Here is a 17,104-nt window from a genome sequence, read left to right as displayed (position 1 = left end):
GCCCATTCTCCACCACCAATGTTCCTAGTATCCCTCTTGCCACCCCCACCTCTGGACTTAAATTTTTAAAAGCAAATCAGTGAGTGCTGTAGCAATAGTACAGTGGGTAGGCTACTTGCTTTGCAGTCAGCTCATGCAGGTCTGATCCCCTGTATCCCTTATGGTTCCCCAGCATTCCTTACAGTCCCCCAGTATTGCCAGCAGTGATCCCTAAGTGCAGAATCTGAAATAATTCCTGAGTACAGTTTAGTGTGGCTCAATAGCTAAAGAGACAAGGGATAAAAGTCAATTGAGGGCAAATTAGTATTTGGGAATTTGCCAATTTAGAGATCATCATTCTTTACTTCACTTGTCTTCTTTCCATCCTCTTTCACATGCTTATCTTCTTTTCCCAGGAGTTGATAATGCTGCTATTAGCATCTATGGTTGAAGTATTATCAATCATTGATAACAGTAAGGACATCAATTTGTATATTCCTTATAGGTAATAAATAACCTGTTTTAAAAAATACTTACAAAGTGTGTCCAAAGAAACTGTCACATCATCCAACATTACAACTGTCACATCACCAAGAACGTAATTTTTTCTCTTGAAACACTGCAATTATCCATAGCATTAGTTTTCTAAATTTTGATTCCTCTGGTCAAATTCTGTATTTGTAAACTTGTGGCCTTTCCCTTCCTACTAAAATATAAGCTCCATGTATGAAAGGGCTTTGTCTTGTCCTCTGGTCTTTGGGCAGCATTAGGAGGTTCCTGGCACATAACAAACACCTGGTTCATAAATATCTCTATTTTTATTTTATTTTTCATGGATAATAATGGGCCTTATTTGTGGTTGGTCCATTCTTTTGAAATTTAATCATTGTTTTCACTCTGATCATATTATAAATAATCTATTTTATTTGATGGTGACATATGTGTTGACAAATGCTGGAAATACTTAAAGACTGATCTCTTTGATTTCATCAAACCTCTGCTATGTCTACTCATTTGCTAATTGCTGGAAATATGGGAATCTCAGGACACTGAGAAATCATTGTCGGCACAGAGAAATAGAGTAGGGGTTCAGAATAGGTACTCTCCCTTGCAACCATATGGTCACCACTCCAAATATCAGGCATTGTCACACGTACTGGGCACAGTTCTTTTAGTTCTACTGGTTGACCCTAGTGATTCTGCTTTGTGTTCTTTCCAGTGCCTAAATAATTCCTGGCTTCTTTTATCTAGCTGTGTATAGCGCACAAAAGGATGCAGTTCCCACTAAGCACTGCAACTGAAAACCAAGATGTGTGAGCACCGATTGCCAAAATCTAAATAGTGCAAATCTTGGTAAACAGTATCGTTGAGTGTGCATGTATGACAGTCTAATGTGTGAGCCCTGGTGTATCCCATAATTAAAATTGTGCTATCACCACAGCCAAGCATGTGTGACATACCTGATCATCATAAGAACAACCTAAACGACACTGAAGGGAAAACTTAATAAAAAGACTTATCCTTTATTTTTCTGGGTTCTCATGTATCTGGGAACATAATTAAGATCAAACAGATCAAACAGCAAGTGGTATAGCAGATGCTGGCTAGATTCCCATCCAGAATACTTATGGATTGCTTTATTTTATCGATCACAGAGGTATATCTCTCGGAGCTACAGCAGCCCCAGAAACTGGCATTTTTGTGTGAAGGAGAGTAACCCAACAGCTGCTAGGCTGCTTGCTATGTTACTACTTGTTTTTTCTCATAAACTTGCTGTTTATTGGTACATGTTGCTTGTGGTTCATGTGCTTTGCTGCATGCTGGTCTTGTAACCGGTCACTAATTGCTGACAGGTTTCTGGAACTTGCCTCTAAGCCGTTTGTCTCTCAGCTCCCTTTCTATCTGTGCCCTATTTCTTCCTCTCATATTGGTAGTCCACATTTTTGTTTTTCTCACCATTGGCCGTATTTCATAGACTTAGAGCTCTTACTCTACTGCTTATAGCTAGGTGCTAAGTGCTTTGCTGCCAGTTCTTATCCTTTGCCTGTAGGCATGTGTGAGAGAGAGAAGGTAATGACCTATCCATTGTCCTCCTCTGTTGTCCTCCTCTTATAGCTCAATTATCCCTACCTTTTGCTTTTTGGGTCACACCCGTCAATTCACAGGGGTCACTCCTGGCTCTGCTCTCAGGAATTACCCCTGGCTGTGCTCAGGGGACCATATAAGATGCTGGGAATAGAACCCGGGTTGGCTGTGTGCAAGGCAAACACCCTACCTGCTGTGCTATTGCTCCAGTCCAACCCTTTGCTTTTTTGTTATCTGACTGGCTATACCCTATGTGAAATTTTTTATGACCAATCTAATTAGTTTGATTGTCCCTCCTCCCTCCCTACTCACTTTCATATATGATGAAATTTATATAATGTATCTCTCTTCAATACCTAAAAAAATCAAATAATTTCTCTCAAAGTCCAGCATTCAGCTTAGCTAGATAGTGGAGCTAAAGTGGACTACACAGGGAAGGGAATGTGAAGTTTATGTAGTTTAATCTTACCCTGCAGAGAAAAGGCAAAGACAAACGTATGTAGACTTCGAAAGGAAGATGCTTACATTTAAGTAAGTTTTTCTGAGGGGACTTTTATCTTGACACCAGGACCTTTTGCCTGCAATCAAACTGTTGCCAATACCTTATTTTCAGGGTGTCAGAATTTTGCTCTCCTGCTCGCTGAGCCAAGCATTCCTTGATTTAGGGGCTCTCATAATTTAGAGACACACTGGTGAAATAGTAGTTTCAACTCAGTGCTCTATGTGGGAAAATAGAGTATGCCCAGAGTGCCAGGAGAGTACAAAAGAGGATGTGATTTTCTCTGATTCTAGTATCAAGATAAATGAGGCTCAATCCTCTGTCTTCAAGGCACTCACAATCAAGTAAGGAAGATAGACACATAACTATAATGTAATGCCCTATATGTTGTATTAGCTATATAAATCAACTTTGGTGACCACATTAAGGAAATAATAATTCTGCCTGAGGAGTTAGGAGAATGTTTTATGAAACCATTGACATTTGCATTGGGCCTTAGATTCACTAGGCATAATGGGAGTAGATGGTGCCATGGGGATTGGGCATGAACAAAAGCATGGAAGTAAGAGAAGCCGAAGTTTAGTGGAGTGGAAGGAAGGTACAGAAATGAAAGGCACAGGGCTAGAAGCCAAGTGAGTTTAATATTCTGCCAAGTCTTCCATATGAAGACCACGGAATGCTCTTCTAGGGAGTTAGTGCCTTATCCCCTGTTAAGATTATATTAAGGATTTAAGTGTCTCTATTTCTGTAGGGCTTTAATTTTATATGTAGATTTTGGTGGCATTCATATAATCTTGATTTAGCTCTCAAAAAGTAGAATTTATACTGTGAACGCACAAAGAAATTAACAGCTAATTTATTATTTAACAATGATGAATGTCTCTGTCAAGTGGAATGGAATACTTGTTTTCACCCCTCCCTTGGGAAATCACAGTAGGACACAAGATTGTCTGGATGGGTCAAATAGCATAGGGAGCTGTAGTCATAGTGAGAACCAAGTAAAGTCAATTCTCTTATGGGAAGGCGCTGGGCACAAACACCAGGCTAGATCAAGGCACAGCTTGTGAGATAGGCTTCCTTTGAATTTGGACTGATTTGTAAATTTCTTACTTGATTATTTTCCTGATTCCTCTGCATTTCTTTATGTTTCAGAAAAACTTTCAAATAGTAGTCAGTGCTGTTGCTTTGCATAAAAAATATTTCTATATTTGTATAGAAAATTTCCAGTCACTTATAGGACTCAAGATTATAGGACTCAAGATACTCATCCATAAATTATTGTAGTTTACTCTCTGTATGTGCTAGTGCACTATGGTGATAAAAATGAAATATCCAGCCAATAATGGATAATCTATGTCATAGCCCAAACATATATCTTAGACTCTGTAGTATAAACCCCAGAATCTGCTTACAATTTCTTGAGAATAAGCACCTACAACTGATCTCAATTTATGTCAAAAAATGAAAATGGCCACCACAAAAGTCAAGTATTTAATTCTGACTGAAGCCAAATTACAAAATAAACAAAGACATTGAAAAACAGTTATTCCATTAGTAACTACAAGAGAGATAGATAGTGTAGGGAGGTAGGGAAAGAAGCTAAAACAGCAAGTCACAGAGAAGAGAAGACATTTTCCAGAAAGCAGGTATACTATATGCTTTACTATATACTATATACTTTATATATATTATATATAGTATATATGCTAATACTATATACTATATACTTTACTATATACCATAGGCCAGATGATACAAGTAAGCTCAAAAATGGTCACTTGAAGCAATAACTTTGTTATTACTAGCAGATTTCTTCTTCCCCACCTACTACCTGCCCATTTCTGCCTCTTCTGTTAAGAAGCTGCAGTATGACATTCATCACTGATAGGAGGAGGAAGTATTTGTTGAAAAGTTGTAAGGAGGTACAAGTCAAGAAATACTCTCTATACTCCTGAGAAAGCGCCACATTGCCTCAGATCCATAAATGTTGCAAAGTCACATTTATGTTAGACATTTTGAATAGTCTTACTTTGGTTGTGAAAGAAGTGCTATCCTTTTAACCAGGTATTTTTCAGCTTATCTGACATGTCTTGCTTAGTTTGACGTTATTTCAAATACCAGAAGGAAAGATGAATGTGGGATCCAATTTGCAAAGCACTTTTGAACCTATCCTTTTTAAAAAATCTTTTTCTAGATCATTTGGCATCACATTATTCTTGTTTTTTTATTTTTAACTCTGCCTCCAGTACCACTGAGCTCACTTGGCTCCCGGTAGCATATTATCTCAAATTGCATTAAGAACATGACCACCAATTAAAAACAAACACCTCAGTGATGACTTTAGGGTGTCAAAACTGCTGAAGAGAAATCTTGAGACATACTAGAAACTATGTATAGGGTAAAATCAAGCAAATTGACTGTTAATTCAACTCATGGCTCCCAGTGTTTGAATCTTACCTTTGGTATGCTGCTATGATCTTTCCTATACATGCTTTTGGTCATTTGTTTGGCAAACATGATTGCCTACTTACCTTTTATTAGGAAACTGTAAATACATAAGTAAATAAGATGACATATCTTCCTTCAATGTTCTAAGGACAGAAGAAAGAATATTGAGAGGGGAAATCAGCCACTATAATGCAATAATATAACAAGCTTTGATACGTCTGTCTGTGGAAATATGACAGAGAAATACGATACACTAGGCTGAAATAGATAAAATAGGAACCTCAAAATCAGGACCTTCATACATTTTCTTATCACCTAAAATATCCTGCTACCAAAAATCATTAACAATCCCCTCCTGATAGCTTCAGGAAATGCAAGATCAAAAGAAAACCACCACAGTCCAAGGGTTCAGTCAAAACCTGTATTAGATTGGTACTAATGTCATTTGGGAAACAAAAGCAAGATAGTAAAGGAAACTATAAGAGAGAAGCCCAATTAGACCCCAAGCAGCAACCTGCTGGGCTCCTTCTCTCTGAGGAGCTTCTGTATAGTTTCTTGCTTTCAACTCACAAGAAACTTACCCAATTTCTCCCACTATCCTGTCTTCCTTTTTTATTTTTGAAAAGAGGCACAATTACCTGGACATAAGCTAATAGTGAAACATGGTAGAATACAAAACATTCTCATTGGGGGCTTAAGGAAAATGGCACATTAACTGAATCTGCAATTTTAGTATGAGTTAGATATTCCAGGTAGAAGAAATTTACAGGAATACAATCTTGGAAATATACAGGGAACTGCCAGTATATTGAGACAGGAGAGCAGGGGTGTCTCCAGAGGATGGGTAGAAAGGAGTTTGGAGAGAAAGATGGGTTATTATTATAACATCAAGTAACATGCGTTATAACATGGAATATGTAGTAAAACCATAGTTAAATTTTATTGTTTTACCCAAAAGGAAAGAGAGAATAAAAGGGAATGCCCTGCCACAGACGCAGGATGGGGTGGGGGGGAAGGGGGTTGGAATGGTGGGCGGGATACTGGGATCATTGGTGGTGAAGAATGGGCACTGGTGAAGGGATTGGTACTCAATCATTGTATGACTGAAATGCTAGCACGAAAGTTTGTAAATCTCAGGGCTGGACCGATAGCACAGCGGGTAGGGCATTTTGCCTTGCACGTGGCTGATCCGGGTGCGATTCCAAGCATCTCATATGGTCCCCTGAGCACCGCCAGGAGTGATTCCTGAGTGCAGAGACAGGAGTAATCCCTGAGCATTGCCGGGTGTGACGGAAGAAAGGAAGAAAGAAAGAAACAGAAAAACAGTTTGTAAATCTGTAACTGTACCCCACGGTGATTCACTAATAAATTTTTTTTTAATTTATTGTTTTGTTTTGCTTTGGTTTTTTGGCCATACCGGCGATGCTCAGGGGTTATCTAGTATCTGCACTCAAGAATTAGACCTGGTGGTGACCATAAGTGTTGCCAGCAATTGAATCTGGGTTGGTTGCGTGCTGCCCACTGTACTATCACTTTGCCCCATAGTTAAATTTTATTTCTTGCTGAATTTCCTTGTCTATTTCCCATGTCCTAGGCATTAGTGTTTATCAGGTTTTCCTTGTAGTTGTTAGGTTTTTTAATCATATTTGTAATTTTTTATATATTTTTATTTTGGCCACACATCGTGCTCAGGGTCTATTCCTGGCTCTGTGCTCAGGAGTGTGCTGGAGGACCTGATATGGTGCTGAGGATTTCACCAGGGTCAGTCATGGATAAAGCAACTGCCTTAAGCTCTTTACTATTTCTTTGGCCTCAGTAGTTGTCTTTTACATAGTTGTTACTCATTAACTTTGAATCTTGTGACTTTGAATCTTCTGGCAAGGCAGTTGATTGAGGCTTTGGCCCTGAAGTAGAGAAAAGATGTTAATGAGTTTGGATTAGGAAATTCCGTTCTGTCATTAGTGCCAGCTATAATAAATGGGCAATCTGCTGTATTAAAAACTTTCCATTATGGGATATAAAGATGCAAGTGAGCTACTGGACATTTCAGGTTGGGCAATCGGTGAGTCCCTCTACATCCTGAATTTATCTCATACCTTTTCAGAGTAGAAATTCCACTTGGTCATTTTGCTCATGCCAACTAAACTCAGACGTCTACCTCTGATCTTCCAGAGATTTATTTTATTAGCTCATTTAAAAGTTGTAAGCACAGGCTTAAAGGCTTGTGCACAACTCAAAGGCTTGTGTTAATCTTTTGCACAGGGCACTCCCTCCTGATCTAAATGTTACTTAGTGTGCATAGAAGTAGAACAAAAGGAATCTGATTTTCTCATGGGACATTTTTATCAAGCTATGGTTGAGTGACAGATTATCCTCCCCACTACAAAAATAGCCCTCTCTAGAGAACTGGTATTTGTTTTTAGAATCAGAATACTGCTTCTCCTGGACTGAGCACATTGACATTTTCTCACACTGTGGCTTTCCTAGAATTCATGTGAAATTCTCCCACCCTCAATTGTTATGACATTGCTTGTCATTGACCAGTTTATGTTAATCATAATTTGGGCTGTATGGAAAATGTCATTAACATTGGAAACTTAACAGCTGTACATTTGCAAACCATCTACTAGGGTAGTAAGAATGTCTGAGGTAATCTGCTTTATCCATTATTTTATTTCTTCCAGAAAGGAGATTATAGTTTGGTGGGCGATTCCTGAGAATAGCCTGCATATACATTATTGTATATGAAGAATGTAAATAATTTAGAATCATAAGTGATTAAATAGCAGGGAAAATATTACTGAGTTCTTGTTTGATAATTTGTGAACGTTTAGAAACACAGATTTTACCCCCCACCCCACCGGACAGAAGAAACAAAACTATATCCAGAATGCAAGTAAAATGGTAAATGCAGAGTTTTGAGGGAACACTAGTTTATTTTGAAAGTTTTTAAATTAATTTTATTTGATAATCGTGGATTGCAAAGCCGAAAGAGAATTTCAGGGGTTCAGTGTTCCAGCCCCAGCTCCAAATCCACCACCTTTGTTATTGTCCCACTATCAACATCTGTGTATTTTTTAACCGCTAATTTTATAGATGGGTAAACTGATGTTTATAAAGGAAGTATGATTTACCGAAGGCAACACAGCTGGTCCAGGACAGCTCCAGCAGTGACTCCTTATGCCTAATCTGGTGCTATGAATGCTTCATCATTTACTACTCGTAAAGCACTTCAAAAGACAGAAATGGAAAAGACAATAATATGTATTGAATAATTTTGGCAAAGTACTCACTGAAAATGTATGAATAGAACCTCTCCATTGGAGTCTTCACTCTTCATGGAAAATAATTATCAATGGGAGGGATTTTGTTTGTTTTGGAACCACACTCAGCAGTGCTCAGAGCTAACTTTTTTTTTAAAATTGATTCACTGCGAGATACATAGTTTCAAAGCTGTTCATGATGATGTTTGTGTTCCAGTTTCAGCCATATAATGTTCAAACACCCATCCCTCCACCAGTGTACACTTTCTTTCCCACCACCCATCATGCCCAGATAGAAATTGTATCAACTATCTCTTCACACCATGAGGCACTGAAAATAGAAGTGAATCAGACCCAGAAAAGGAGAATTAAATCAAACACCTGGAAGTTAAAACAACTCTCTACTGAACAACCAGTGGCTTAGAGAGGAAATCAAAGAGGAAATAAAAAGAATTCTGGAAATAAATGAGAATGAAGACACAAGCTACCAGAACTTGTAGGACACAGCAAAAGCAGTGTTAAGAGGAAAGTTTATAGCTTTGCAAGCATTCACCAGGAAAGAAGAAAGAGCCCATATAAATAATTAGAACTAACTCTTGACTTCGGGCTCAAGGATTACACCTGACTCTGCTCAGGGCACAATATCTGGTGTAAGGGATTAAATTGGGGTTGGTTAGTTGCAAGGCAAGCAACTTCCCTGTTGTACTATCTCTCTGGCCCAAGGAGGAATTTTTTTTTTGCTGTAGAAATTATATTGTGTACCACTGTACACTAATAAGCTGTCTTGTTTGTTCAAATACCTTACTCTGGTGATACTCATTTTTAACAATGTTCATGCTTTTAAAAATTGTTTGATGGGCTGGTGAGATAGTACAGTTGGTAAGAAGCTTACCTTGCACGTGGCTTACCTGGCACCCCATATGGTCTCCCAAGCACTGCCAGGAGATTCCTAAATGAGAGCCAGAAGTAAGCCCTGAACACTGCCAGGTGTGACCCCAGAACATCCCCAAAATGCATGATGAAGTTGATAAGTATAAACTGAATATTTATAGAGCGTTATCGATGTAAGCACTGAAAGCATTTACCAGGAGTCCTGGAAAATTGGATATATATGAATGCAACTCTTCTTGCTGGGGAGTGGTTGACACTTGTTAGGAGTACTGCCAAAGGGGATTTAATCTATTCATTTATTTATTCATTTATTGGTTTTGGGGCTCCACCCAATGGTGCTCACTCTGGGGACCATATATGTTTCTGGACATCGAGCCGGCTTGACTACACATAAAGGCAAGAGTTCTGCCTTCCCCTCAGCCCAGGGCATTTTTAGTGTTGCATGCCAGTTGTCTGAATTGGATAATTTCTGGAAGCTCTTTTCACACATCTGAGGTTTTATTCTTTTAGTTTGTGTATCTTGCCCTAGTTCTAGTATTATAGTATGGCTGATCCTACAAGATAGGTATAAGTTTATGAGACACGATTTGTAGTTGCCCTGAGTTCACAGGTCATCACACCGGCTAACCAGTGGGTTGATTTGGGATCTCTGAGATAAGAGAAAACTATTTGAAGCTTGGGATAAATTATAAGATGGACTTCTTTGGAAGTGTTCAGATAATGTTGCTTCCCCACCCCCACTCCTACCCCACGATACCTAGAACAGGCTTTTTTCTTTATACATTGCACCTTGACATGTGGCAGTAAGATCAATTGAGACCATGTTTTCCATTACCTTGTAGAATGGACACTGCCCAGCTTTCGGGGCACCTTAAGAAATGACTTCTTTCTCATTGAAACTTATTTTAACTTAGGACAAACATCTGGAGGCAAAGTTTTGCCATGAAGTCATCTCCTCTCTGTCATGTGACAAATACCTATTCTTCTCCCCCTTATCGAACAAGGCCAGTCTCCTATCTCATCCTTTTGTTCAGCGTATAAGTTTATGATTTGTTCTGTATAATTTAGTATGTGAATTCATAAAATTTTCATGTGTATAGAATTAAGTTTGGTCCTTTTTTCACCTATCCTGCTTTCTGATGTCAACATGTTTCCATGTTTGACCCTGAGAAGATTCCAGAGGGGGGTGGAAAATTGCTCTTATACACCTTTAGGGTGAATGGCAATTCCTGCTCTTTTGTTTTGGGAACAATTTTCACCTCTGGTAAATGAGAGAAAAGGATATGAACATCTCTTAACATCCTAGTAGTTTTGATATTATAACAGTAGCTGATTCTTTTTTCCCTATTTATGGTTGTAGGGCTGGAGCGATAGCACAGCGGGTAGGGCGTTTGCCTAGCACATGGCCTACCCGGGTTCAACTCCTTCCCCTCTCTCGGGCAGCCCAGCTAGCTACCGAGAGTATCTTGCCCACACAGTAGAGCCTGGCAAGCTAGCTGTGGCATACTCGATATGCCAAAAAAAAGTAACAATGATGGTCCTTATTCCCCTGACCCTGAACAAGCCCCCAATATGCCATCAGGCTACACTAGCATGTGACAGGGACGAATGGAGATGTTACTGGTGCCCGCTCAAGCAAATCTATGAACAACAGGATGACAGTGATTCAGTGATCTTTGTAGCAATTATTTAGAACTTGTTCCTTGCAGATATTTCTTAATTGCTGCATCCCCAAAGTTTCAGTCATTCAGTATATTCTTTGATTGCCTAATGAAGGTCAGGGACTATTTTCTATGGTAGCTACACAGCTAAACATTATTGTTCTCAATCAGCAGAGATAAACCAGAAAATAGGTGGCTAGGTAATGACAATGACGATGATTAGTGGCCTGAATGTAACACTGGAGCTGAATGTCTGGCTTCACAGAGGATAAGAAGAATTAGAGATTGAGAACAAGTTTGTTATAAACTTAGAAGGGAGTTTTATTTGTTTGTTTATTAATGTCAAGTGAAAAGGAAGAGTCAGTGTCTTCCTGATAGAAAATGAAGCACACAGACTTGGTGCAAGAAAGCATGCTATATATAGAGCTACTTGTAACTGATTATTTTACTTATCTAGTTACTGTGAGTAGTAAGCACTTTGGTGCACCTTGCTGTATGCTTGATCTTGCATAGATTATAAAAGAAGCATAGAAAGTTCATAACTCATGCCTGCCTTGTGTTCCAAAATTGTTCTTGTGAGTCAGCTGCTCGGAATGTGAAGTGCATTTTTCCCACAGAACACAATAGTCTCCATGGTAATTAGGTTCCCAGACCAGTCTATAAAAGCCTATGTAACCCATAATCTGGAGGATCATGCTGAATTAATATAATACCATAGATGCTAATGACCATGTAAAGCAGCACATCCATGGGAAAATTCATTCCATGTCTCAATCTGGTTCCAAAAACACTCACTTTCCCACTGCAGTTTCAGTGGTATGTGAAGAAACCCTTACTTTGCCATCTCTCTAGGTAGTAAACCATCAGACCCAGGAATTTTCTCACCTCCATGAGACCAGCGTCTTCATGGAAATGGGAAATGGAATGGAGAGACCAATTTACCAAAAAATTGTAAGACAAAAATGTATAGGGAAAAAGTCATGATAAGAATTAAGCAATTATATGAGACAGGAGTAAGTTCCCTAGGGTCAATGGGGGCAAAACTAAAGGCATAGTTGAATGATTATGCACTTAGCTAGGGTGGGATTGGAAGATGTGTGGAAGAGTTAACACCTACTGAGTTTCAACTGAATTCTAGCCTACCTGATGATTTTGCACAAGTTAAATTTAAAACGTATTTAATTTTTTAAGTTTTTGGAGGCAGGACTAGTTTGGACCACAGCAGGCAGTGCTCAAGACTTACTCCTGGCCGACTCCTTCATGAGCGGAGGGGAAAAGGAATATGGAATAGAGAAGGGATCACTAAGAAAATGATGGCTGATGGAACCAGTCATGATGAGAGATGCATGCCGAAAGTAGGTAATGGACCAAACATAATGACCTCTCAGTGTCTGTGTCACAGGCCATAATGCCCAAAAGTAGAGAGAGATTATGGGGAATATTGTCTGCCATGGAGGTAGGAGGAGGGTGGGAAAGAGGGGGTATACCCAGGATATTGGTGGTGGGGAATGTGCACTGGTGGAGGGATGGGTGTTTGATCATTGTGAGATTGTAACCCAAACATGAAAGCTTGTAACTATCTCACGGTGATTCAATAAAATTAAAAAATTAAAAAATAAGAAAAAGACTTACTTCTGGCTCTGCATTCATGGATCACCCTTGGCAGTACTTGGGGGACATATGGGGAGACAGTGATAAAACCTAGCTCCGCCACATTCAGGGTAATGCATTACCTGCTGTGCTTCCTTGCTGGTGCCTTAGCACATATTAAAGTAAAAAAAAAAAACATGTCTAATTCCTGTTTTAACAAAATATATCTGAGAAGCAAATAAAAGAGTTGTAGAGAAAGTATCAGAGCCAATATTCATTTTCAGATTTAATGAAGTTGTTTAATACACATGTTTATTAGTAATGTTGTATTTCTATATTGACAGTGTCTTCTCATTCTATATTGAGCTAATGGAGAGTACTGCTGTTTGAACAATTCTTTTTAAAAAAGGCACCACTGAACAGAGATGGCATCATGAGAATTCATACAACTGTATCATGATTGAAATCACTGTATCACTGTCATCCCGTTGCTCATCAATTTGCTAGAGTGGGTACCAGTTAAGTGTTAGCTGTGAGACTTGTTACTGTTTTTGGCATATCGAATACACTACGGGTAGCTTGCCAGGCTCTCCGAGAGGGGCGGAGGAATCAAACCTGGGTCGGCCGCATGCAAGGCAAACGCCCTACCTGCTGTACTATCACTCCAGCCCCATTATGGTAATATATTTGAACCTACTTTCTAATGGTAATACTTTTGGTAAAACTGTTTTATCATCTTGTATTTTAATGTCTCATTAAAATAGATAAAGCATAGTCTACAGTAAATTTTAGAAGATAAATATAAATAGTACATTAGAAAAACATGTGATTATAGTTTTGGAATTTGAGGAAGCTTCAGATTTAGTTCATGAAGTATTATGCCAAGTATAGATCAGCATTCCTGGAGAACTCTAACCAAGTAATCACATTAGATCTACATATACTGGTGGCCTGAGCCATAGTATAGAAGCTTTAGGTGCTTGCCTTGCATACAGCTTATCCAGATTCTATCCCCAGCATGCCATATGGTCCCCCAAGCTCTGCCAGGAGTGATCCCTGAGCAAAAATCCAGGAATAAACCCAGAACACCGTTGGATGTGGTCTCCAAACTAATACAAAACAAAACAAAAAGGCCACATACTATTGGGCTTATAGTATTGACTTTTTTCTTTGTAACACTGCTGTATGTTTTATGTAAATTATGCCATTATTCTTACTAATTCTATGAGCAAGTTCTGTTTTTTTTATTTATTTAAATTTTTGTTTGTTTGTTTTGGGGCCATCCCTTGAGATGCACAGGGATAACTACTCCAGTCTTTGCTCTCAGGTCATCATTTGGGAAGTGGGGGGTCAAACCCAGGTTGGTCTAGTGCAAGGCAAACACCATTCCCCCTGTACTATTGCTCAGGTCCCCAAATTCTGTTTTCTAAAGACCATCCTCCATTTTAACATTGGGACTTTGTATGGATGAATACACTGCTGCCAGTGGGAGATGGGACTCCAACCAAAAGGAATAAGGTTCCTCGGGTTGCTTATGTGAAGTGATGATGTTGCAATCTTAAGGAAGGAGTCTACCACTTCGTCCACTTTGGTCACTTAGGAAAGTGCCTGGGAAAACCTGAGACTGGTGTAAGTCAGCTGTGAGCACATGCGCAGTACTGAGCTTTTATGTCTTATTAGCCTCAATAGGTGGTCCTCAAACTGCACTTGGGCTTCACTTGTCCTTCCAGCTTGGAAATGATCCCTGCCACCCAATTTCTCAGGGAGTCCTGGAACTCAGGTTATAGCAAGGAATTACGCTTTGCAGGAATGGAAAGTCAGTCCTAAAATTTCCCTAGGTTTTCTAGTCTATCACTTTCCATCACAGAAAACAGTCAGGAGGAGATAAATAGTGAAGTAAAATGAGTTTATTTGGGAAGTTTGAGGAGGGAGAGCGAGCGAGAGGTACTCAAGTGAGAACATGGGCTTCCTCAAAGTGCAAAGAAAATCCAGAGTGACTTTTGAGGACTGTTATATTCCCCAAATGTTACATTATGCTTATAAATGTTATAAATGTTACATTATTGTTATTTTTCATAACTGCCTGTGCCCCAAATTCTTTACACTGTTAGGAGTTAATAGGGCTTTACTTGGAAAGATGCTTTGAGTTTCTGGTCATCTTTTTTTTCCTTTAATTTTTGGGCCACACTCTATGATGTTCATGGGTTACTCCTGGCTCTGTACTCCTAACAGTGCTCAGGGACCATATGAACCAATTTGGCCACATGCAAGGCAAGTGTCCTACCTGCTGTACCATCACTCAGCTTCTGGTTGTCAGTTCCTGAATTACTAAGACAGACTCCTCGCAGGAGTCCAACTGCTTCTCCTCTCCTCTGTGCTCTGGGTCTGGGTTTCTGAATCTCACTGGTTTCCCAGGTCTCCTTACATGGATCTTGTGTCTCAAAGTTCTTTATGCTTATGGCCTGTGCCTTTAGGTTCCAAAAGGTGTGTTTTTTTTCCTAACATACATTACTTAGAGAGGGCCCCCTCTCCCTCTGCTTGCAACAATGCTAAAAGCATTTATAGTCAGTGACTGGTTGAGTCTGGATCCTTGTCTGCACACTTAGCCATTCATTTGTTTGTGAGCTTAGCAGGGGATTGCTGTGATTTAATTGTGCCCCTCCAAATTTATGTATTACAGCTATAACATTTCTTGTGATGGCATTTTTAGATAAAGTCTTTGAGAAATCATTAATTTAGATGAGATCATCAAAATGTAGTCCTTTTGTAGTGCCCTTTTATAATAAATAGATACCAGAGTTATTATCTTTTCTTGCTTTTGTTCTCTACTATGTGAAGATAGAGAAAGAAGACTATTATCTACAAGCCAGGAAGAGAGTTTTTACTAGAAAATGACTTTGGTAGTTAACCTTGAAAACTATGAGGAAATGATTTTCAGCTATTTAAACCTCCCAGTTTAAGACACTTTGTTATGACAGTCTGAGATGAATCCAAGACAGATTCTTAAAGTGATGCTTCGCTGTATCAGAGTCAAGCCTGAAGGATGCTAGCCACAGAGAGATTGTAAATGCTACATGATAAATTGTTTCTAGGATTTAGTTGCACATTGTTATGTGCAGTACACTGATTGCTGTGTATTCGGTATTCTCTTGGTATTTTTAGTAGTTCCTGCTCTTCAGTGAATTGTTACCTGGTTTGAGAGATCAAATATTCATGTTTTATGTGCCATAAGATCATAAGGATGTCTTGCAGGCAGATAGAGAGGAGGGGCCTGTTAATGCATATGAGAAAGGTAATGTTCGAAACCTAAATCAACCCCAAAGACAGAAAGGCCTTTGTCAAACGGAACCCTTCTAAAGAGACCTGAAAAATTCTGAGATGCTGAATCCCATGCCCTGAGCAGGGTTTGAAACCCCTGGGAAGAGAAGCTCACCTCTGAAACAAAAGAAGATCAATAGTTCCATGCTCTCCCCCTTGGCAACCACCTTAGTAACAGACTCTGGTGCCAGTCTGTGAAAACTATGTAAAGTTGCACATTTACCTGTATCCTTGCCTGAATTTGTTTTTTCTTTTCTGTTCTATTTTTTTTTACCTGATGCTACTTTTGCCTAAATCTTCCCTCCAAAAGTGCCCTCTCTTATTCTATGCTGATTCCGGCATCTGTTTCTGAGCATCTCTGTCTGAGGTGTGTACTTTTTTAACTTTAGGGTGCATTTTTCTGTTCTGAGGAAATGGCCTGCTTTCATGTGTGTAACATGTATTTTCTTATCGTACCGTGCATTAGCCAACATCTTTCCCTGAGATGTGTACAGTTTTAGTTTAGGGAATACTGCCCCATTCTGGGGAAAGGGCCCACATCCTTGCTTGAGATGTGTACTTGCTTTTCCACTAGTCTTCCACGAATACCTCTCTCTTTGATCCCTCCCTCCATTTATTTCAAAAATCAATTTATTTTACTTTACTATCTTATCTCCTAATATTCTTTTATTTGTTTATTTAAATTTTTGATATCTGCCATTGTTCAGTTCTTCCTGGCTCTGCACTCAGAAATTGTGTTTGGTGGGGCTCAGGGGATTCATATGGGGTGCTGGGATCAAACATGGGTTGGTTGTGTGGAAGACAAGTATCCTGCCTGCTATACTGTCTCTCCAGCCCCTCTTCCTGAACCTCTCTTCTGTGAGGGAAGGCAATAAACCTGGAGAGCCTTGATAAGGTTTAGGACTTTCCTTTCCTGCAAAGAGCAGTTCCTCTTTCTAACTTGGATTCCATGGCTTTCCAAGAAATTTGATGCAGGGATCATTTTCCATGCCAGGCAGAGCATGTGGGACTCAGGTTTTATTTTATGATCACCTTATGGAGCTGGTGAGATGCAGGTGCTCATAACAAACTTTAATCAGTCATAAACTTCTCCAGGTAATTCCCCTGCTACAGAAGTTGGGTTTAGAGGGAAGTGTCCCATTCCCTTCTTTAGGCTGCACTTTCTCCCCACTTCACAAGAGCCACGTGGGAAAACCTACCCCTTCTCCCACCCACAGCAGAAATAATTTTTGAAACATGAATGATTTATCTGAAGTGAGTACAAACTGAGGGCCAAATAGCATGAGCACTATTTCATTTGAATCAGAGGTGGATATGATGATATGATGAGAGTGTACTGGAAATGTAGCCTTGAGTGTGAAGTTACATGT

Source organism: Sorex araneus, chromosome X (genome assembly GCF_027595985.1).
Source record: "Sorex araneus isolate mSorAra2 chromosome X, mSorAra2.pri, whole genome shotgun sequence".
NCBI classification, from domain to species: Eukaryota; Metazoa; Chordata; class Mammalia; order Eulipotyphla; family Soricidae; genus Sorex; species Sorex araneus.
The sequence above is the reverse complement of the archived record's forward strand: the minus strand, read 5'-3'. Positions refer to the sequence as shown.